This window comes from Ctenopharyngodon idella, chromosome 7, assembly GCF_019924925.1.
Source record: "Ctenopharyngodon idella isolate HZGC_01 chromosome 7, HZGC01, whole genome shotgun sequence".
In the NCBI taxonomy this organism is placed as follows: Eukaryota; Metazoa; Chordata; class Actinopteri; order Cypriniformes; family Xenocyprididae; genus Ctenopharyngodon; species Ctenopharyngodon idella.
In genome coordinates, this window is record NC_067226.1 from 45,569,011 (window position 1) to 45,594,199 (window position 25,189).

Genomic DNA, 25,189 nt, shown 5'->3' on the forward strand with positions numbered 1-25,189 from the left:
AAAGCTACTTTAGCCAATAGCGGCATCGATTTACTTGGATTTTGTGTTGCCAAAAATCTGTAAATGCATTATTGACTGATGTACTTGTTCCTCAAATGTTGCCTTTAATGTCGCTAGCTAGGAACGCCGGCACAGAGATTTACAGTATACCCTTTGTGTTTAATGGCAACCATTTGCTTTGGCATTGTTCTTCGCAAACGACATTTCCACCTGGGTTCACAGACACGGAGGGATTTTCATATGGCTGCTTTCCACCAATCCAATCTGTTAGGGCAGCTCGGCTCTTAGATAAGGCTATGAAAACAGGCTCTGATGTAAGGCTATGAAGCCATTTACAGTCCTCTATTATGCCGGGATCCTTCGCTGAGGCTTCCTGGATACACAGAGCTAATGTTTAACAAGGAGCTTGTGAAACCCTTCTGGCAGATGACCCATGACGGTGAATGAATCACTGCACTCAGGTGTTGGAGCTCTGCGCCTGTAGCCGAAGGGGCAGACTGGCTCCTCCAGGGCTAGCTGTATTTGCATAGATAAGCCTTCCCTTTTGATGCTTAATAGTTTGGTATTGAGGGAACAGACACCATTCGCGAAGATGAGAAGCGGCAGATAAGATAAGAAAGCCTTGGAAAGCAGACGTGACGCTGATATTATAGATATAGCAGGGAAAAGGGAAGCGCTGCACTTAAGCAAAAGTCATTATTCACTAGTAATTAAACTTTAGGGGCTTCGAGGAGGCTATTATATGTAGGTTGTACTTTCTACAAGGTTTTCAGAGTCATATACTAATGCATTGCTGTCAAGGATTTAGACATGCACAGTGACGCTTAAGGCATCAATCACATGAATGGCATGAACAGTTTGAAGGAAAATTATTATTACATTTGTTTATTATTAATATTACATTACATTTTTTAATGAATTTGAAAGAAGTCTCTTATGCTCACCAAGACTGCATTTGTTTGATTAAAAATACAGTAATATTGTGAAATTAAAGAACTTTTCTGTATTTTTAATATATTGTAATTTATAAGTCTGGTGTCACATGATCCTTCAGAATTCATTCTAATATGCTGATTTGCTTCTCAAGACACATTTCTGTGTTGAAAACAGTTTTTGCTGCTTCATATTTATGTGGAAACTGTGATGCACTACCATTCAAACGTTTAGGATAAGCAAGATTTAAAAAAGAAAGAAAAAAAAAGAGAGAAAAGAAATTAAAGGGGACCTATAATGCCCCTTTTACAAGATATAATATAAGTCTCTGGAGTTCCCAGAATGTGTCTGTGAAGTTTCAGCTCAAAATACCCCACAGATCATTTATTGTAGCTTGTCAAAATCCTTGCTGTTTTAGTGTGTGTCCCTTTAAATGCAAATGAGCTGCTGCTCCCAGCCCTCTTTCCAGAAGAGGGCGGAGCTTTAACAGCTCGCGCTTCGGTTGCTCAACAACAACAAAGCTGGAGAATCTCACGCAGCTAAAATGAGGATTGTCAGTAACGGTGTTCAGCCTTAAATTGTTCAAACCGGAGTCGGACACTGATGGAGAGACTCAGGAAGAAGTTACAACTTTTAGAATGAAACTGGACATTTCTGAACAGTTAGTGGATAAATTTATGTAGCTGCTGTGGAGTTGATTCAACTCATTGACTAGCATGTGCCATCATGGTAAACTTTTGTGCAAATCCAGTGTTGAACTGACCCTCATTTGTGAAGCAGTCTGGCGTAAAATGACGGCAAGGCGACAACACTCTACTACAACAACTCTTCCTCTTCTCTAAAGCAGCCCAACATGGCCTCAACCCCTTTGTTGCATGTTCTTGGGGGCGGGTTTATGTAAATTATAGGGTTAGTGATGTCACTAACTGAGGAAGAAGCTCGTTGTAGTCCCTACCAGCTGTTTGTTGTAGTCCTTAAACAGAGAATTCTGTAAAAGAAAATATCTCCCTTTGCATTGAACTTTGAGCGTCGTAACTTTACAGAAGTTGTTTATGCTCAAACAACAACATTACACACTAAGTAAAGTTAAAAAAGTGAAATCATAATTAACCACTTCTTTAATGCTCAGCAAGGACACATTAAATTGATCAAAAGTGACAGTAAAGACATTTATAATAAGAGAAAAGGCTGTTTCAAATGACTGCTGTTCATTTGAACTTTCTATTCAGGAATCCTGAAAAAAAAGTATTACATTTTCTACATAAATGTTAAGCAAAAACTGTAAGCATTGATAATAATAACTGAGCAGCAAATCAATATATTAGAATGATTTCTGAAGGATCATGTGACACTGAAGACTGGAGTAATGATGCTAAAAATTCAGCTTCACATTGTACAATATATTATGAAAATGGTTCTTTTAAATTGTAATAATATTTCACAATATTACTATATCAAATAAATGCAGCCTTGGTGAGCATAAGAGACTTCTTTCAAAAGCATTAAAACATCTTAATTATTCCCATCATTTGACAGTATGTTTGTATACTTCATAAAGCCTACTAATATAAACAATACATTTTTATATGATGGTTTGAATAATATTACTATATAATAGCAATTAGTATGACTGATGTGTGCGCAATCACTGCACTGTAATGCAGTTGCTGACTATAATGGACCTATATCACTCCAAAAATACCATGGTAATCATTGTTTCCAACAAAATACAGTGATTCTACAGTTATTCTGAAACCCACTGAAAATTGAATAAAAAGGATGCTTTGAGACTCTTTTTGATATTCCAAGCACTTTGATAAAAAATATTACTATATAGCCTATTATATATTTTAATTTTATATTATTTTGTATATATATATATATATATATATATAATATAGTGAACCATTACAAGCATTAAATCCTCGAAAGTACTATTGTTACATTGATCTGAATCGATACGTTGCAAACAAGTGGGCTAGAAAGTATAAACAAGCCAGTGCTGTCTCCCATTGGAGGAGGGCTTGGACGTGTCCTGTGAGGTCATCCCCATGGATGTGGGAGAAGCTGCGGGATGACGCCACCCTCTCGCTCCGCCCTGCTGCAAACTCGACGCTCGCGTTCATTTCATTCCTGCTCTCATTCCGAGCATTCTTCGCATCTCTATCGGTGCGGCGGAGATTCACGTTCACATTCCCGGCCGGCCCCAAAACACAAGAATAACTTTACACAGTTTGCAAAAAACTATACAAACCCACACTAGAACAAAACAAAGGGGCCGAACTTAAATTTTGATATAAATAAAGCGGACGTTAAGGTAAGTTTTAAGGTAATTAGCCTTTAATGGCTTAAGATCAAATGATTGTATGGATTAAGTTAAAGCAGACGAGCAAATACAAACTGTGTTGCGTGATTATATGACTGTTGATAGGCATGTAACATGAGGGGTCGGGCTCAAAGTATCTTTTCAATGGGATTTTAGTTCGACGCTGCAGCAACAGGGTGCTTTCACTTTGTCCACTGACTCAGTCTGACATAGCACGAAAATCTTTGACATTTTTCACATTTTTGCTAAAGAAGCTGACCTTGCGCGCTCGTGCTCTGCAGTAAGTCCTGTACATTTACACCAGAAACAATACGCGTCGTTTTGGGGCAACGTTTTTGGACATTGATTATTGCATGAAAAGAATTTTGGACAAGATGACGGATCCAAATGTTGCTGTTTTCTCCTCCATAGTTGGCTACGCTGCACATTTCGGAGCGGTGCACAAATATATCGAGGAGAGACTTGTTGCTCGCGTATCTTTGGCGTTTATTCTCCAACTTCTGTTCAGATCTCACCCGTAAGTACACATTTGACTTTTCTTCCCTTTATGTATTTGACTTACGTGGACTCTTGGCATCTTTATGTACTTATATTACCATGGTTGTTTCGTTGTTTAATACGCACATAACCACACGGAAAATACATCATATCCTTAAGCTTTAATATGTGCGTCTTTTATTTTAAAAACAACAACACCAACCCTGTGTACTCGCTCTTAACTTCACAGTTACTCTTGAGAAACTTTACTTCACTGCTGTGCAGTTTAAAAGTTTATCCAAATCTGCTATATACAATTCTAGCAGTTGTTGACGTTGTTTTTTAGTGTATCAGCTTGTTTCAGAAAGATTACATGGGAGAATCTGGCTGCTATTCCTCTGTCATTTCCTTTGTTGGGATTGCCCGCCCTGTTTCTTATGGAGTAATGTCGTGCCTCGGCGTGTTGTATTTAGACTTTATAAACGACAATGCCAGTTAAAACATAGTGTGTCAGTTACAGTGTGTGTGTTTTAAAGTCTCTTATTCAGAAACGCTGTTTCATCACAGGGAACGAAACTATGAACGTAACGATAGTAACAGCGGGACGGCATAGCTTAGCCTAGCAATTCATCAATGACTAGCTTTACCAACTCCACACTAACTATTCCAGGCTTTTACCTTATATGTTATTATTCTATAATGTTTGACGTTTTGAACAGTTTCACTGTCCTTTTGTGAATTCATTAATGATGAAATCACACCTCCAGCTGTTTAAACTCAAAAATAAAACGAGCTGCGAGTTTCACTTTTCAATATAATTCTGTATAATCAAGCTAATTATGATTCATTTACTGTTATTACTATTATAATAAAACTGTAACTTGCTATTAGTCATTTCTTTCATCACAAAGCATATGAAACCTTTAAATTAGCTCATAATGATTTATTACACAGTTTTAACTGTGTATAATATATTTTGGGGGAAAACAGCTGGAAGTAACACTTGGTAACACTTTATTTTAAGGTGTCTTTATTACACTGTAATTATACATTTAAGTACTGAGTAATATTAAGTAACTGCATGTACTTACTATAGGGTTAGGGTTTGGTTTGGGGTTAGTTGCATGTAATTATGCATACTTTATAGTTAATACTATAGTAACTACATGTAACATGCATACAAATGACACTAAAATAAAGTACCTTTTATTTTAAGGTGACATAGTTACACATTACTACATGTACTCACTGTAGTAACAACAGTAAATTGTAATTACAAGTAACTAACACTAAACCAAACCCTAACCGTAACCCTTTACGGTTGGTAATGGTAAGTACATGTTGTTAATTAGTATTACTCAGTACTTATTTGAGTAAATAAAATATAACAACGTCCTTAAAGATGCTTTTTAGACTAAAAATGTACTTGATTTTATTCAAGTCAATAATATTAATAGAAATGTAATATGACTGACTCAAACTGACTATAGTAGGTTATTTAGGGTCATATCACACCGTCAACCTACTAAAATTGTTGCCTTAAATTAAGTAGGATTAGCGATGCCAAAGTCTCAGCCTTTTTTGACCACTTGAAATGTCATATTTGATTAAATTTGAGTTCACAAACTTACAAAATTGAGTTGAAATGACTACGAATTGATGGAAACAAATTGATTATTGTTGTGAAGGTGGAAATAGCACATTTTCGCTTCTTACAGTGTACTATACGAACATACAGTAACTGTTTCACTTTGTCTCTCTAATGCAAAAGCTTTAAAACTCTTGCCCCTTGCCCTTTTCTGGACTTTAATTCTTAACAGGGAAACAAGTTCCTCTATTGTGTGTTTTGGGAAAAGACCTCTTTTCTTGCAGTTAATTATTGTCTTATATTTCACATTGGCCCTTTTATAAAGAAGGGTCCGAGCGACACAATGTGTTGTTTGTGTCCTCTAACTGGGCCATTATCATGTACTACATACAGTAAACAGATTGACTTCTATCAGATGAGTCCCTGACATACAGTATCACAGTGATGAGAAGCAAATCTGCTAGTTGTGTAAAACAGGCATGGCAATAAGTGCTTTGTGCGCGCATAGACCTGTTGAACGCACGCTTGCTTGACATTTTCAAGTCAGAAAATGCAACATTGTCTCACACTGACTGAACCCATCAGTTGATGTTGAACATCTGACTCTTGATAAACAGAAGACGCTTATCAAAGTAGTCATTAGGCATATAAAAAAGGAAATCATAAACTGTATAATAATTTAAAGTTTCAAACTTAACCTTACTTTAGTTGGCTGTTTGTTAGTATATTACTAGTTTGTGTTAACCGGGTTGCTCGAGTGCTTATTATCATTTATGAATGAGGATTGTCTTGAACTTTAAATGTGGTTCGAAACATTGATAGATGGATTCCAGCACTCATATTATGGCCTCTCTAATATATAAAATGCACACTGAGTATGTATTACACATAATGGAGTTTTAAATAGTTATTTATTGATCAGAACATGACCGACAAAAACTCTAAATGAGTTATTAAACTACAGTTTTTTTGTTTTTGTTTTTTGCTTGAAAAAGTAGTACCGCATTGCCCTTTCAAGCTGCTATCTCTGTTAAGGAAAATCGCATGTCACTGACCATGAATAATGAATTTGAATCAGGAGGGAAAAACATTAATTTCAATACTTTCTGTTTCAGTGGTGCTCTCCGGCGTGGCTCAGGAAGAAAGCGGTCTTTCAGTTGTGAAATGAGAAGAGAATAGGTGCATTGCTCAGACATAGTGGATTGGGTTACCTCTGGGAATGGTGGATTGTGGGGGAATGGGAGCGCACAGAGAGAACCTATTGTTTTTCCTGTTGCTGAGCCGGGGAGGAGTGTGTGTGTGAGGCTGCTGAATTGTAGAAGGCAAACAGTTTTGTGCTCAAGCAGACATCTGGTTTAGACCCTTTCTGCACCTGTAAGAAAAAAAAAAATTCAAATATGAACGTTTGCTCTTGGGGTTTACTGCTCAGGGAATCCAGGCTAATGCTGTGCCCGTCATTCGCTGTCCAGGCCGGGCTATTGTTATGCCAGCAACAGGCGGCAGCGGCCGTGGCACCATATGGCCCATGTATGCCTCAGATAAGATATCTCTTCACTCAGCTTATCAATGGCATTTTAAATCGCTTCATATTTGAGTCGCTAACTTTCTGTTGGCCGGCTTCGACGTGTTCGTTCCGAGTTGTTTCTTTTAAAAGGATGAAAGATCAAAAAGTCGGAGTATATTCTAGTCTGACTGACATCCTGCACGCTAAACAATAGCATTTCCTCGGTTTGTATTTTCCCCGTGTGGGATGTTTGCTAACAGCCCGTTGTGAATTTTGTGTATGAGTAATGTAAATCAGAAGGAGTTGGAATATGTAGCATATGCAAATGAAATATTTTTAGTAGTGCTACAACAAACTGTTGATTTTGAATTTGTGTAAATCAAAATCGGCAGCTTATGATTTCCATGAGCATATGGCGATCTACTTTTGTTGGAAAGATTGCATCATTCTAGTGAATCATTTCAAGAGTTGTTTTGAATCATGTCCAAATTAGCAGTTATTCTCGAATTAACACCTGGCATATCGAAAACAACCGATTCCAGGCATATGTTCTCTCACATGTTGATGTTTTTATTGACTGCATGTGATTTATGTTCACTCAATCAAATAGGTTTATAATGGCGACACACTATGAAATAGGGTTTACCTCAACAAGGCTACAACAGATATGAATGAACCGCACAAAAGTGCCTTTGCCACTTCTAGAAGCAGCTAACTCACTTTGCTGTGCTCTGTGGTCAGGGGTAATGTGAACTACTAAACTCTGCTGGGAGACAGACCAACACAAACAGCCACGTCCTGTGTGTTTTACTCTTCATAGGCATCATTTCCTATTAGAATCTATCTGCGGTCAAACAGGAATCAAGATTATCGCCGGGAGGGGTAAAAAAAATCAAAGCAATGGAAAATATTATACATTCGTGAGGTCTTTGGAAGGGGAAGGTCCTGCGTTTAATGATTGGCATAATAGCAGGAATTCTGTACTTCGAATTACAGTATATTTAGTGAATACAAGGAAGGTTATGTTTTGCAGCAGTATTCTTGTCTCTTCTCTCAAGCGCATTCTTCAAGTATTGCAAACAGCTGTTGTAAATAAAGAGCTGAACAATTCAGATGCTGTTTTATGTAAACCCAAGTATTGGTCATTCTTTCCTGATTGATGGACTCGACAGATGTTTTTATGGTCTTTGGATGGATCCTCTGGTTTTGTTAGTAACACAATACAATGTTTTGAAGAAAATTAATTGCATACGTTGGATGGAGAAAAAAAGGAAGCGTGTCATAATGGGTGAAAGCTGGTTATAACGTCAAACATACAAAAGCTTGACTCTTTTACAGATCGCTACCGCGCGCGTCGAAACCCCAGCTGCTGCAATTACTTTTTAAAAAATAAGTTATACTGATCAATGTTTTTCAAGCATTGTTCTTTATTCACTAAAAATAAATGAATTTAGGGGATGCAAAACTACTGCCACTCTAATTTTCAGTGCTGGAATTGTTTATATTAGTTCACATCAGCTGATTTAAGTTGTGGTTGTTATTCACTGTTAAACAGTGTAAAATCAACGGCCTTTGCCCTGTTTCCTCACACTAAAAAAATGCTGGGTTGTTTCAACCCAATTTTTAGCTCAGATATGGACAAAGCCAACCTTTGGGTTAAAAATTTAATTTAAAAATTTAACCCAACGCTTGGGTTTGTACATTTTTGACCCAAATTTGTGTTGAAACAAAACAACCCGGCATTTTTTTAGAGTGCATTATACGTAAAAGTATTTTAAGTCTGTTTTTTCTTTCTTTCATCAGATTTATCGCAAACACTTTGTTCACATTCATGTTTGTAGGAAGCCGTATCTATTAGTGAGAAGCGTAAAGTTAAACACCACCACACTAAAAGAACTATAAACCGTATATACCAAACACTGTCAGAAAAAAAGGTACGGCGCTGTCACTGGGGCAGTACCCTAAGGTACAAAAGGGAAAAGGTACTGATATGCACTTTTAAAGTACTAATGTGTACTTTTAAGGTACTAATATGTACCATTTAGGGGTAAGTAAGGTACATAGATGTACCTTTTCACTTTTGTACCTTAGGGTACTGCCCCAGTGACAGCAGCGTATCTTTTTTTCTGACAGTGAATTCCACAATACCAAACAACACAAATTGAAATTTTATGTTTGATTCATGCTGATAAACATTCAAAAATTCATGCTGATAAACATTCATTTTTTAATATGTTAAATATTAGTATCCCTAAATAAATTTAACACAATAATATATATTATATGTGACCCTGGAACACAAAACCAGTTGAAATTGAGATTTATACATCATCTGAAAGCTGAATAAATAAGCTTTCCATTGATGTTCGTTAGGACAATATTTGGCTGAGATATGATTATTTGAAAATCTGGAATCTGAGGGTGGAAAAAAATCTAAATATTGAGAAAACTACTTTAAAGTTGTCCAAATGAAGTCCTTAGCAATGCATATCCACTCACAAATTTTTTTTTGATATATTTATGGTAGGAAATTTACAAAATATCTTCATGGAACATGATCTTTACTTAATATCCTAATGATTTTTGGCATAAAAGAAAATCGATAATTTTGACCCATACAATGTATTGTTGGCTATTGCTACAAATATACCCGTGTGACTTATGACTGGTTTTGTGGTCCAGGGTCACATATTATTCTCAAAGTAAACAAGTTTATCAAAAAACTATTTAATTAAACAGTTGTTTAACAAAAAACAAATAAATAACTTAAAATGTATAACATTTTTAAAGGGTTAGTTCACCCAAAAATGAAAATTCTGTCATTTATTACTCACCCTCATATCGTTCCAGACCTGTAAGACCTTCGTTAATCTTCGGAACGCAAATTGAGATATTTTTGTTTAAATCGATGGCTCCATGAGGATACATAGGGAGCAATGACATTTCCTCTCTCAAGATCCATGAAGGTACTAAAAACATATTTAAATCAGTTCATGTGAGTACAGTGGTTCAATATTAATATTATAACGCGACAAGAATATTTTTGGTGCGCCAAAAAAACCCAAAATAACGACTTATATAGCGATGGCCGATTTCAAAACACTGCTTCAGGAAGATTCGGAGCGTTATGAATCAGCGTGTCGAATCCGCAGTTCGAAGCGCCAAAGTCACGTGATTTCAGCAGTTTGGAGGTTTGACACGCGATCCGAATCATGATTCGACACGCTGATTCATTACGCTCCGAATCTTCCTGAAGCAGTGTTTTGAAATCGACCATCACTAAATAAGTCGTTATTTTGTTTCTTTTTGCTGCACCAAAAATATTCTCGTCGCTTTATAATATTAATATTGAATCACTGTACTCACATGAACTGATTTAAATATGTTTTTAGTACCTTTATGGATCTTGAGAGAGGAAATGTCATTGCTCCCTATGTAGGCCTCACGGAGCCATCGGATTTAAACAAAAATATCTTAATTTGTGTTCCGAAGATCAACGAAGGTCTTACGGGTGTAAAACGGCACAAGGGTGAGTAATTAATGACAGAATTTTCATTTTTGGGTGAACTAACCCTTTAAAGTTTGTTTTTATTAAGTTTTTACAAGACGTCTCGTGACTCCTGCATTCTGATTCATAGCCTTTTTTGAATGCTTTCTATGAACAGAAGTAGGGCTGTACGATATTTGAAAAAGCTGACATTGCGATATTTTGTTTTTCTGTGATATATATTGCAATATGAAAACAATTTCACCAGATGACTTGAATAGCTCTATTTGAAAAGAAAGAATTAATCATTCTAGAATGATTGGGGTGATTTTGTATGGAAGTGCATCTTCATAGAAAATAATAAACAATTTACAAACATAGATAAATACAATGTAACAAAGATACAAATGAAATAAACAGTGCTTTATATTTTTCAGGTAAGTCTAACAGTATTCAGGTACAGAAATTGAATAATCAAATGTAAAATAACACTGCATAGTCTTCACTGTATAAATTAAATAAAATTAATCTTTGTTAAAGCTACAAAAGTGATTTTCTCTTTGTGTTTTGTTGTTTGATTAACATTAATGACAGACGGCAGCAGGTTTATTAGGCTGCTGTCACTTTAAGAGCTAATGCATGGATCCGATATAATGATAAGCATCTCAATTGTTTACGTTTACATAAGCCATAAGCGACTGTGTTTACAAGGATGCTCGCTGAGACGGGCATTTTGACTTAATTTCGCGTGTATGTGTCATTTAAAAAACAAACAGACGTGGAAGAGAACGGAATTTGGTGTTCGTGTACTGTCTGCGTGACTCTGTGTTTGAGCACAGAAAACAGCGTGTGAGTTCCAAATCGAGTTATCTTTCGCGCCGCTTTGTGCTCGTTTGGTTTAAAATCACTTGAAAGGACATCTTTGCAATTAATCCTAGAATCACGTGCATTTCGAACCGTGTTGCCTGGTCTGTACGCATCAGCTACGATCCCTATACATCATGTTGCACATCCTGCGTTGTGACTATCGCCTGACTCGTACTGGAATTATGCTTTACATTTCTGGTCTCCGGTGAGTCTAGTCAAATTAGCGTATTTTCCGAGCTGATAATGTATTGTTAAACCTATGAAAATGGTTTAACAAGCACAAGGCTCCACAGTGTCATCAGTGTAGCAATGACTGTCTTTTGTCAGCACTTTATTCATCAAAGCTGTCCGAAATTAGCTGCACTGAAAACATATGAGCGCTCATATCCTCCATGCAGCTCCCGAACAGAATGAAGTTCTTGGGATTTTGTTCTCAAATTCATTATAGCGCACATATGCCCTCTTTGGGGAGTATTTTAACTTAAGTGCTCGTTTTCTCTTGCCAGTCTAGCATATAATGCAAGGCATACGGTGCCGTGTACGGACATTCTCTTCAGATTCGCTGGTGTTCAAAACACGTACTTTCCAAGAATTTCTTCGGTTTATTGCTGTTATGTAGCAGCCGACAACAGCACAGCTTAACCCTGTGCACATTTCTATTTTTAGTAATGTTCAAATAGTTTCTGTTTAGTTCATTCAGACGCTCTTTTTACCCCATTTTTACAATGTGTTTCTTTGGAGACCGGAAAACAGGACAGCATCCAAACAGAAGTTGGAATTCCTCATGGAATTCCCCCCGTAATCGGCTCTCCTTTAGGACCCCGAGTGATCCCATTGGTTCAAAGAAACCTTTAATGGGGGTAGTATTTTTAGCGCCTGATTATAATTCCTGCAAAATCACGTTATGATTAATGTCTTTTAAATGACATGGTTCATATACTAACATATACTAATAACTGAAGCTGTGTAAAATCAAGCATTTCTCGTTCTTACTGTTTTTTAGTTAGCAGTTTGTTTTATTATGCAATAGGCGTTCATTTTATTTCAATCATGTTGTTTGTGCACTTAATGTAATAAACATCATAAAATAGTGAAACAACTTTTGATGGGGGGCGGGGACTTGAATTCTCATGTCAACGGCTCATCGTTTACTCAGGAAAAAGGTGGATAATCAGTAATGCAACTGGACACTGAATAATGACAAATTCTGATTTGATGATTCACGCTTGGGTCACATGGCAGTGGTTCAAATGTGTATCATATCTATGACCACATATAAAAATGGCCCCACATTTTTTTTCCCACATTACTCTAAAAAATGTCAAGTTGGATTTTAATCCAACAATATAGTTCACATGCATTTTTCATATCTCACATTTTGCAGTTGGTCAGACTCCTTTTTTTGTGTGAAATTCATGTTGCCTCTGTTTTTAAACTGAGGAAATGTTTATATATATATGTGTGTGTGTGTGTATACTGATCTAACATAGGCTAAATCAAGTGTTCATTTGCTACTTCTAAAAATGTGTTTAATCTTGTGTCACAAACAAAAACCGGTAGTCTGGAGTCTGAACACGACCCACGGTAAATTGATTCTCCAAGGGAATAACTGAGTGTGGTCTGCTGTTTAGTTGTGACAACAAGCCCGTAAAGAAGCTGAGGTAAATTGCCACCAAAATGAAAAGCTGGCTCTTAGCCACTGACGTCATGTAAGTAAATGTGCTTCAGGACAACTGCCATAAAATGACTGCCAGCTACGGAGCGCACTTTGGTCCTGACGACCATTTCTGCAAGTGCTATTCATGTTTTGCCCCCCACTGTTGGTAAAAATTTACATCAACATTACAAATTCTCACTTAGATTGTGATTGTGATGCTCCAGAACAATTTTTAAACGCGCCCTATTTGAAACACAGAGACCACTTTAGTTTGAAGATTAATTGTCGCATGATTTTGGAGTGTTCTCCAAGTAAACATTGGTAATAGAAGAAATTTTCTGTGAATTCGAGAACATTTTTGCTTGCTGTTAAACCTGAAAAGACTAGCGAGACCACTTCCAGCATTTCAAAGTTATAGCCTTGTAACTCAAACCAGATGTAGGGCTTAGTCAGTTCAGTGGAAGAAATTAATGTTGATACAAATGGCGTCCGAACAAGTTGAGAAAACAAAAAACAAAAACATTCTGAAGGACTTAAGCTTTTTTATCTAATAATATCATGCCCTTCAGCCGTCTTTGGCATACTAAAATGTTGTATGTTCTTATTCAAGCAAGTTTTTCCATGACCAGACACATGTGAAAAGCAATCTCTGATCCATGAATCATTAGATGAGTCAGTTCCTGAAACCGCCATAAACCTCCAAGTTCTTGGCCACAGCTGAAAGCAGGAAATCCAGGCTTCAATAACTTCCTTTCCCAGAGCTGGCCGCGCTAGTGGTTAGTGCGCCCTGTTCCTAGCTAGCAATAGGAAGATGTACGCCTGTGGAACAAAGACGCTCAGTCACTTCATTTACTGAAACTGTTTATAATTTGTGGCCTGTATTCAAATGCCGAGCGTCCAGGATCTCTGGCACCGTATTCTGTTCTTCTCCGTCGTAATAAATCCCTAGCAGGCCTTTCATTAATTGCTGCTGTATTGTTATCATGAGCTGCGGAGCCCGGGCAGATTCCCTCTGCCTTGGAGCTGGCCTGGATTTACAGGGTGAAGATACAGACTTTAAGCTACCTCTGAACATTAGTATGCAAAGTGGGCCTGCTCAATGAGTTTGAAATCTTGCTACAGTGCGGCCTTCAGCTTTGTAAACACCGCTTAACCTCTCCAATGCCTTATGCAAATACTAAGAGTTCCAGTGGTTGTTTTTTTTATTTATTATAAATATAAAGGTTACAGTTGCTGGAAACAATCGAGAAAAACATTTCTGCTTCTCTCGATTATTTAAGCATAATCATCTGCGATATTTGCAATATATCCAAGCATTCCTTTTTTATTTTTTAATGTGCATAGACACCCAAAAGTAGGGCTCTATTAAATCCATTTTATTTTTTCCCAAATTCCGTTCTATTTTTTTCTAAATTCCGTTTTAATTTTTCTAGATTCCGTTTTTTTTTTTTCCATTTTAATTTTTTTGGACTCCATTTTAATGGTTAAATTGAATTTTAGTAATCAAAAAGAATGTCTAATTAATTGAAATCATGAAACGTATACAATTTAACAACAGTTTATTAAATTTTTAACATAAATTGCAATTTTAGGGCCCTATGAAATACTTTTTTTTTTTTCTCTCAAATTCCATTTTATTTTTACCAAATTCTGCATTTTCTGTTTTAAGTTTTCTGGATTCCATTTTAATGGTTTAATTAAATTTTAAGAATCAAAATCTATGTCTAATTAATTAATTTTTTCTCCATAAATTCTGTGTTTTTTTTTCAAATGAAGGAACAAAACATTAATTTAATTTATCTTTTAATCATATGAAATTAAACTTTTTTTGTCAAACAAAGTGCTGTACAACAGAGCTTTACTGTTAAATTTAAAACATGGAAGAAAAATTATGATTATTCCTTTAAAAAATAAAGATTTAATAATAATTTATTATTATTTTTAGTGTTATTTTTATTATTACATTGAGACGTGGCTAAATTCTACTGTACAACAGTAATATATTTCTGTCACAGTTTCTTCAAGTTGACAGGTTGCCGTGAAGAACTTTTAGTTTCTGTGTTTATGAAATGACGATAGTTTTTCTCAAATGAAACAGTGAAATGCTCATGAAGTGACTCTCAAAGCGGCTCTGAAGTTCATGCATTCATGTCAGTGTCAGTCAGCATTCAGTGTGTGTGTGGTAAATGAAACAGCGTGTCTGCGCCATTCATTCACACAGAGACACAGAGCATGCAGGATTCATATTTAAATAGTCTTTTGTGGTTTAATATTCACAGACACTAGTCTATATTGCAATTTGATTTGTGTACTGACCTGCTTTTTATTTATTCATCAAAAATTTGACATATTCAGTGATACTCCACATTATACAGTAAATTCCGTTTTAATGACTGGATTTCTCGATTCCGTCTGCATTTTCCACTGCGGAAATCATAGAGCCCTACATAAGTAAGACATTTGTGTAAACACTGATGCTTTCTAAACATTGCTCTATTTGTTTGAGCAGCTCGACATGTCTACTTTTGGCTCAGCCAGTGGAGTGAGTATAGGGGAGGGACTTCCTGTTTTTCAAACAAGGGCAGACGGAATCAGTTTTTGCAGTACTGCAAGCAATTTACACACTTAAAGTATGTAAACAGTCAAGTATAGTTACGTATAAGGATTTGATTGTACCCATTAAAAATGACTTTTGTTGGTGCAACCTTAATTTTTTCAGATTAAATAACATTTTTGACTGAAATGAACTCATTTTTTTGGATTTTGCAGTGTTTGCAGCTGAAGGATTTTGATGTAAACTATTTTGACACATTATGATATTCATTTTAAAACATATATTTTCATTATAGAAATTACACTAAAAATGTTATCCTAAAAACTGTGCTTCATGTGCTAAAAGTAAATTAATTTATATTATAACATTATTGAATCAACCTAAATACATAAGGTTACATCAACAAAGCCAAATGTAAGGGTTCTCAAACAGATAGAAATGGCTCCTTAAGGAAATTTTTGATCTTGTATTTAAGAAACTTTTTGTAATACAGTCAGGATTGGTTGTCTGTGAACTTTCTGAAGTAACGCTCTTTTGAAACAATATTTTTAAATAACATTGCTTAACCTAACCAGACAGGAGGGTTTTACTAGCATGTTAGCGCAGAGCCCGGTGGATGGGTCTCATCTGGTCGCCGCTGCTCATGAGGCACCAATAAACACAGCCGCATCCCTTTGCCGATGGATGACAAACAAACAGCGTGTCAAAAAAATTCCATGTGACCTTTCCGCCATTAGTGCTGTGGTGAGAAGAAGTGATTTATGACAGATGGAGGTGCACTCCAAACAGACGCTGTCTTTGACATGCTGGGACTTGTGAAATGCAGATGGCCTCTCTGCTCATCACTGCCATTTCATTCCTCATGCCTCACCGCATGTCGCTCGGCCCGTGTCCTCGGCTTTGGCTGGGAAATCTCTTATGATAAGCAGGCTTTATTCACAGCTTTTATTACCTGGCTTTTATATGCACTATTGTACACACTTGTATAGCACCTTCGCAAGTTGGGACGGTGGAATTTGAAGCGTATTGTGATAGACATGCGTTTTTAATAAGGTCATCCAATGCATCCCAAAGAAGCTTGGATAAGGTAAACAATATTGAAGTATAATTGAATTCTTTATTGCTTTTTTGTCACATTATGTTAGTTTGAAGCTGTACTATTTAAAGCAATACCTTCATTTAATTCCACATCTGATTATTTTCTTTTGTGGAGCACAAATGGATATTTAGCAGAATTTTCATGCTTGTCATTTCCATGCAATCAAATTTACACGGTTTATCCTTGATAATTACATTGTTGTCTATTCAAATATGGTGCATCAAAATGTGTCACTTGTTAATTGTGTCTTGTAATAATGTTGCATTTATAGTGTATTCCTTACACAGAGCTATTGTAAGGCTTGGAAAGACTACTTTTTTTGTGTCATAATTTATATATATTTATATATACATATATTTAATCACAGGGCTTTGGAAAGACATGAGGGTGAGTAAATGACAAGATTTTTATTTTTGTGTAAAATATTAAGCTTCTTTAAGCCTCAGGCAGTAAATGGGACTACTGCCTCTGCCCTTCCATGTGCCATTGGTGTGATGGGCCAAACATTGCACATAATTGTGGCGCATTGGAGGCAGGTGGAGAAAGTTGTTTTGACAGGCCCTGTAAATCAATCCAGCACTCTGGCCAACAGAAATTGATCCCAAAGCGGCCCGTAGTTGCAGCACCAGGCGGTAAGCTTCAGGCCTCAGGTTTGAGTTGGATCCTATCAGACGGTTTCACCGCATCTCACCCCGCCGGTTTAAAGAGGCATGAAATAAACGCTTGGGTCTTGCCAGCAGGAGAGCGCCAGTTGCCGTCCACTCCACTGGACCTTTGCTGTCTGCTTCAGGAGATTGGTCGTGAGAGTCTCTATCATTGATTCATCAACGCTCTGGGACTTTAGATTTATTCATGAAACCAGCAGAAAGATCCAGTACAAAAGAGATCAATTGATTTTCTCTCTGCGCAACCAGAGATTCTTGTAGAGTTTATAGACTTAGGAAAAATTCAGAGCATTTTTAATGTTTATATACCTGTTTAATTTGAGAATTTAAAGGATTAGTTCACTTCAGAATTAAAATTTCCTGATAATTTACTCACCCACATGTCACCCAAGATGTTTATGTCTTTCTTTCTTCATTTGAAAAGAAATTATGGTTTTTGAGGAAAACATTCCAGGATTTTTCTCCATATAGTGGACTTCAATAGTTACCAACGGGTTGAAGGTCCAAATGTCAGTTTTAGTGCAGCTTCAAGGGGCTCTATATGATCCCAGACGAGGAATAAGGTTCTTATCTAGCGAAACAAATGGTCATTTTCTAAAAAATATATACATTTATATACTTTTTAACCACAAATGCTCATCTTGCACTGCTCTGCGATGCGCCACGCATTACGTAATCATGTTGGAAAGGTCACGCATGACGTAGGCGGAAGTACCGCGGAAGAGCGAAAAACTCCATCTCATTTTCTCCTCCAACTTCAAAATCGTCCGACATCGTTGTTTTACCTTTTTTTGTAAAGGGCGTTTGACTTAGTCTTTGCACGTTCGCATTGTAAACACTGGATCGGTACTTTTTAATTCTGAAGTGAACTTATCTTTTAAACGCCCTCTGAAGTGCCTTGAAACGCACAGCATTATTCAATGCTTTGACAAAATTTCCACTGAAACAACAAGATAGGGCGGGACATATCGAACAGCTCCTCCCCTTTTTTAAAATAGGCAATAGCATTTAGTTTATATCACAGCTCAGCCAGAGCTGTTGAGCTCCATAAAGCCTCAGTTTCCTCATAATCTCTAACTGTTACTCCTCCTGATCTCCTCCATATTGCTTTAAAATACAGCATTCTGTGTAGAATTCAAATGGGTCCGTTATGTTTTGTGGTCTGCGCCGACTCGCGCATATGATCCGCTCTGTGTTATCGTGTCTCTGGACCGGAGCAGACTTTATTCACCCCAGTGGAAAGCATAGTTACACTGTCTGAATCGTTCCCTATCTCCTATATTGTGCACTATGTGCCATTCACCGTAGAAAATAGTAAATGTGTGAACAAGTGACCAATTTCAGCCGCAGCTTCAGCGTCTATTTATAATGTAGTGAGCGGGACGCTTTAGATTCTAGAGAGCATTTGATTGGACAGAAAATCTGATGAGAAGATGAAGTGCAGTGTGATGTCATCAAAATCGTTGATCCATATTGGCGGAAGTGAGAGACTGTAAGTTTTGAACGCTTATATCTTCTAAATGTGAATTTTGTCATTGTTTTGGAGCACATTAGGTAACAGTGAGGTTAACATATTCATACTTAAAGCCAAAAAACTTTGATTTCATGGAGAATTTAAAGTTAAAAACAAACAAGAAAAGTTGGAATATTAGTAAGTTATATGCAACAAGGAAACTGATAATTGGCTGACAAGGAATTTTGATTAAGCATTTTTATTTGATTTTGATCATTGTAGACTTTGGTTTCTATGAAAATATGTTATTATGCAAACAATGTTAATGAAATGCGAATGGTCCTTTTCAATTTCGACTTAAAAATTAGTAAAATTGCCTCTCAAGGTTCATGTGTTGTACCAAAGTTGTTTCACACATTCCAGCGATAATGAATTTGTTAGGAGGACGGACGCGGCGCGTGGAATCTCAGTTATGTCTCGCTGCTATGAATATGGATAATTTGATACTGCTTGTTCCAAACAAGCATACTTTGAAATACTTCAGACATTTCTGAAAAAAAAAAAAAAAAACTCAATAATGCACAATATGCGGTATTCAGTAATTATTTGGTAATTATAGTTCCTCACTCAGAGACCTGAACTACTGTGGGTCATTATGGGGTCAGTGAAAGTCGTTGACTGAACCATTATTGCACCTTCAGAGATAACCGCACAAAAGGAGTCCACACGGAAAATTACATTTCAGACCTCTCATCTTCTATTTCATTACCCCGGCCCTGTGCGATGGCTGAAATTGGTTCTCTTCATTTAGGGAGCCAAATTCCTGCTTAGCTAGAACCTGAGTGGTTTATGTAATCTGTCGATAAGTGTCATCTCCCATCATGGCGTGTCGCAGCCATGGGCCGCTCTCACCATGGCATTGACTTGTTGCCTGCTTCCTCCTTTATCTCGCTAATAAGACCATTTCCATGGTGCTGGAGACGGGCAGATAGGAACATGCAATTATTTGTTAAGGCTGCAACTGTTTCCACAGGTGACATTCCTGCCTCTTAGAAGCTGTGATAATTAGTGTTCTAACAGGCTGTGGCACACTAGACTTTGGCTTTGACAGACTTGTGACCAGAGGCAGAGATGTGGGAAGCCGGTTGCGCTAAAGTTAGTGGAGAGCCACTTATCTCGCACCTCTGAAGGTTCTGCGCTGTTGCTTCGGCCTCTGAAGTTCAGGGACAGAGAAGTGTGCATATTTTCAAAGTCGACTAATCTGTGTGTTGCCTGAACGACTAGTTGACTAATCAGTCATGTATATGTAAGCCAAGGGTTTATTTCAGCAATTTTTAACAACGTCATGTTGCACTTTTTAACCAGAAATCAAAAGTCAAGTTTCAATGTGAACTTGATACATTTCTTCTCAGATTCTGAGCTATGCTTTCTGTTTAAATTTTTAAAAAATCCATTTAATAGATTTGTATAACACTTTTCAGAATATGTATTATTCCAAAGCAGCTTTACAGGGATTAAGGGCAATTCCCAGCAAACATGCCACAAGAAAAACTCCTGTGCTAAGTATACTACAAATACATTTACACATTTATGTGCTAAATAAAAATACCCTGCAATTGTACTTTTGGTATACTAAACTGGTATACTTAAAGTCTGCTAAATTGGAACAACTAATTTTGTACTTAGTGCACTTTAATTGTGTGGAAGTAGTGCTGAGATCCAACTAAACATAGACTGAAGTAAATTTGATTGTGCTGAAGTGGAACTATTGCAAGTATACTTTAGGTACACTTTAAATATCTAGCATTTGAAGACTGATATTATACGAAGATCAAAGAATCCTTATTAATAGTGATATTAAAACACTTTTTAGGCATAATATTAAAGTCAATAATTTTATCCCTTAAAACTCATCTTTGATCACCAAAATTACATATGTAAAGTATTTTTTTTTCATGTGAAAAAAATTTCTTCATTGCTTCATGCTCTACACCCTTGATTCATTTAGTATACGCAGATCTTTGAATATGCTAATTAGTCCCGCCTCCACTCGCTTACACCAGCTCAGAGATCCACTCGGTCAACTTAATGAGGTAAACGCTGCACAATGGTATCGCTCTTTAAAACATCGGACACATAACGGTAATTATTGTGATTAGCCTTTTGTTTGACTACGTTATGAAGCAGCTAATAATGTGTTGCTGATGTTACACAAACCATGTTCCCATACGCCATCTCAGAGTCAGACAGATGCCTTCTGAAAATCAGCATCCTTACAAACGTCAGTGGAGAAAGGCATATAGTTCATCATAACACCGTAATATACATCATACACCCGCCATATTGCTAAATCTACCCGATTTTTCATATCAGCAGAAAAATACCAGGATAACCTGGCTCCTCTTGAGACTCCCCTGCTAGTTCGCTGGTAATGATATGCTAAAGCCCACCGGCACTTTGACGTGATTGGTTACAAGGTAGTTTGTGACGTCACAGACACCAGCGATATCAAACCACGGGTTTGAGACTTTTTTTTTTTTACTGCAGCTGACTTATGAATTTGCACATTGTTTGTCTTAAAGCAAATAAAAAACACCGTATAGACATATAAACAACAATAAACTTGATTTTCACCACAGGGGGACTTTAAGAAATGTGCATTGTGCAATAAAGAAATACTCCAAATAAATTAATTATAATTTTAAATCAGTAAGCCTACAGATATGTCAATAAATGTGTTAATGGATTTGAAGTATACTTAGTATGAAATAAATGTATTTTAAATAGATTTTGGTATAGTTTTTTTTAGGGTTGTGCTGATTGGAATCAGTATCCACTGATTTAACATAGAAAGCTCTGCAGTTTTCCACACAATTCATAAGCTCGCCTTTGACAGAGCTTCTCTTGCAACTGTATGCTTTCTTCTACTAACTCTAAAAGTGTACTACTCTCAACTTCATTCAACGCATTTTACCATATATACATTACTTCCACAGAAAATGTGATTCAGTTTCATGCGGATCTACTTATAACCCTTACTTGAACATGTTTTACACAAATCCTATGAATACTATAATTATCCAGAAGAGTTTGATATAATAATGACAAGTTAATGAACATGAAAATTGGTGTTTTCTCGGTATTATATATTGTGATATGACTCAAATGGCTGTGCGCATAAAGCGTGATACCCTACAAGACCCGGAGCAGAGCGCACACCACTACAACAAGAGATGTGCAAACACAAATATGCTATTGAAATGCAAATTCGTACCACAAAAGAGTAACCTCTTAAAGAGCACATTTGTAAACCTTATTTGAGGTAGACCTTATTTAACCAATATATGAATTAGCATAAGAATTATGCTAATAATGTTCATTATATCATGGCAGAAAAAGCATATTACATCAATAATATGCTGTATATACTTCACTAATAACTTGTCCTTCCATATGTGACTCACTTTTCCTGGTTTTAAATAATCAGAGTAATCTGACCATGCAGGCATGTGTTCACTTTAATGACAATGTGAAACGCCCCCACAGACATGTTCAGTGCTCTCTGTGTGTCACCTCTCATAAGTTTCCTCTCTTCCGTATCCCGAGCTCTGGGGTTGTTGTGGCAGAGAGTGTATAATGGCATGGAGTTGTGAAGGAGGCATGTTTGGGCACATCCTGGCTCAGATCTGCTGCTGTATTATCAGCACCACACACTTATAATGCAACACAAATGTGCTGACACACTTGAGCACACAAACACAAAAGCTCTCACGTATATACGCACATGTACAGGTACAGCAGTGAATGAGTGTGGACGTCTGTAATGTGTGTAGAAGGTTAACAGTGCCTCAGGGCACTACAGGGAATTACAACTTGATTGGCAGCTGCCATATACTGTATAAAGAAAGGAGGGAGAAAAAATAACAGTAAATCTATAGCTATACTGTGTGCAGTGTGTGATCATATACATGATCATTCCTGTCACGCAAGTTTTGATTAAAAGCATATTTATTGAATCGCTTTTTAAAATCAGGCATCATTGTAAAGGATTATTTTTTGAAATTGTAAATAAAGATAAAGACAACGAATGTCATTATCGATTAGTCAAAATCATCATTTATTAGGTACTTTCTCAAAAGTATCTAAAATTGTCACTACTAACAGTCATGACCGAAACATGTCATCATTGTTTTGGTAGTGACAATCATTTATTTGGGGGAAATAAACAAAATTTTAGTACAGTTATGCAAATCATTAGTATTTTAATATGTTTTAGTAGTGTTTTAGCATGTGAGTTAAAATTCTGTAATTAATGTGGTCGCTACCGACGCATTACTGTCACAACTGAAAATGTGCAGTCACGACCTAAACAGGGATTTTTTGGTCAAAAATAAAATATATTGAATTATCAACTAAGATATTATTATAGTGTTTGGTTCAATGTATATTCAAACTAATGAATCCTTAACTTATGCCTTTTACAAAGAAAGATTGGATTCAAAATACAACAAATCTCATAAATTACACTTGAAATATTATTAAAATTGTAATTGTTATTGATATACCTGTGAAAACTTTTTTTTTTTTTTTTTAAATGGCAAAAAATATATTTACCAGGTAGATGTTATCAAAATCTTAATAGGTCAGTATAACCCTTCTTATTATCAACGCCAGGCTTGATACAGTTCTTCTGCTTCCCAGTAAAATAATAATATTCAAAATGCCTTTTTGTGAGTTTATTCACACAATGGTTTTTACATACTTCAGTAGGATGAATAGAAAAAGTAGTCATTCAGATGAGAGACTACATCTCATCACATTTTTATAGATAATGTTGAAATTTAATTTAAAATATTTCAATATCTGATCCACTTTCTTCCGTGAATTAATTTTGGGGTGGGAGAAGCAGAATTTGGCTTAGGACATTCAAAAGAAAATTAGCAAAAGGATTTTTTTCCCTTTAGTATTGTGTGTAAGTGCGCGCTCCGCACAACGTGCAGGTGCTCACATTGTTTGAGCACAGAGCAGCACTTGTTTCTCCATTATAGTGCAATTTTTAATGAATCAAAATGGAGAGGCTTCCAGCTACATCCTTTTTCACTCTTGCCAAAATGCATTTGTCAAGGCTTTTTGGCTGTGTGTATGCCGGTGAGTATAAGGAAATCTCACTTCATCTGTCATTCTGCAATCTTTGCAGTCGTTTACTGCTTTCTGTGAGTTACATCAAGTTGTTACATTAGGTAAGATTAAAACTTTTGCATTAGATTCTGGATGTCAAAAGTAAATGCTCACCGTAAAAGCTGCATGTGTGAATCAAAAGCACTTTGTGGTCAAAATGCCATCTTAGGTATTAATACTGTATATAAATCATATAAACTTCAAAAGAGATATTTAATAATCTCTCTCTCTCTCACACTCTCTCTCTCTCTCTCTCTATATATACACACACACACACACACATATATATATATATATATATATAAATCCTCTCACATCTCCTGGCTGGAAAACACAACCACAAAGTTAGACGTACAGAACACTGTATATGTACACTGTATAACAAATTTTTAATTAAAAATTCCAAAAATTATTATAATTTTTTTTTTTTTTTTTTAAAACATGTGAAGTGAAAACTAAGTGAAAAAAAAATTGAAGGCTACATGACTTTTATTTTAATTGAATTTGTTTTTATATCCATTTTTATTTATTTATTTATTATTATTATTTTTTTTTTTATAAATGACCTTCTTCAAGTGCATATTTATTTTTGCTTTGGTGTTTAGTACCATGAAATTACACTGGTATTGGTATATCAACTCCTTAAAATATTATTATTGTGACAACACTATAGATAATATTTAGATTAGATTAAACTTTATTAATCCCCCAAAGGAAATTAAGTTGTCATAGCAGCTCAGTACATTCAAAATACACGTAAAGTACAAATACAGAAACTTTTTTTTTTTTACATTTAGGTGTAAAAAAATACCCTTTTTTGCTCAAATTTTTCATTTTTCTCATGAGGCAAACAAGCTCCCTAAGAAATAGTAAAGAAGTAAAGAGATAGTTCCAGCAAACTTTTATCCATTGTTTGTCTCTATTTAGACAAGACATGTAAGAACTGACAGTTTGCTGAGAAATATTTCTGAGAGCACTTACAGTAAGACAAACAACCCGATATAAAACAAAGTCTATTAGAGTCGTCTTCCTAAATGTTGTTCACTTTTGCTAAAGAGTTAGCACATGCATCGCTGCGAAGGATTTTCTTGGTCACATCTGATGAATGACGTCTTTATCAATTGCAGGGGAAAAGGCTAAAAGATAAAATCCTACTTTAATCATACTCTCATTTATTGTGCATGTTGAAGTAATCCAATAATGCAGCGCTCTGGAACAAGGCGGAAATTATCATTATCTTTTAGGCGGCATTGATCTGGGCTCCCCATGAGAGATGTTGCATGAAATAGTGGCAGAGGTGAATCAGTTACGTTGATGTATCGAAGGCTAAATGATCATCGAGGGACTTCAGCCATGTCGCGTGATTAGGCTGTTTTTAGGCTATTGATTTTTCTTCTTTAA

General features: G+C 36.2%; 1 protein-coding gene across 7 annotated transcripts in view; it reads left to right on the forward strand.

Annotated features, from left to right (window-relative positions):
• The first annotated feature begins 3,053 nt into the window (after positions 1 to 3,053).
• Positions 3,054 to 25,189, forward strand: part of tead1b (TEA domain family member 1b) — an 82,039-nt gene continuing 59,903 nt past the window's right edge. The window contains exons 1-2 of one of the 7 annotated variants that reach the window (XM_051899505.1): positions 3,054 to 3,250; positions 3,671 to 3,776. The gene's annotated coding sequence lies outside the window, so the exon portion shown is untranslated. Of the gene's footprint in view, positions 3,251 to 3,398; positions 3,540 to 3,670; positions 3,777 to 25,189 lie in introns of those variants that run through there. The other 6 variants (XM_051899502.1, XM_051899506.1, XM_051899508.1 and 3 more) reach the window with 6 other exon arrangements.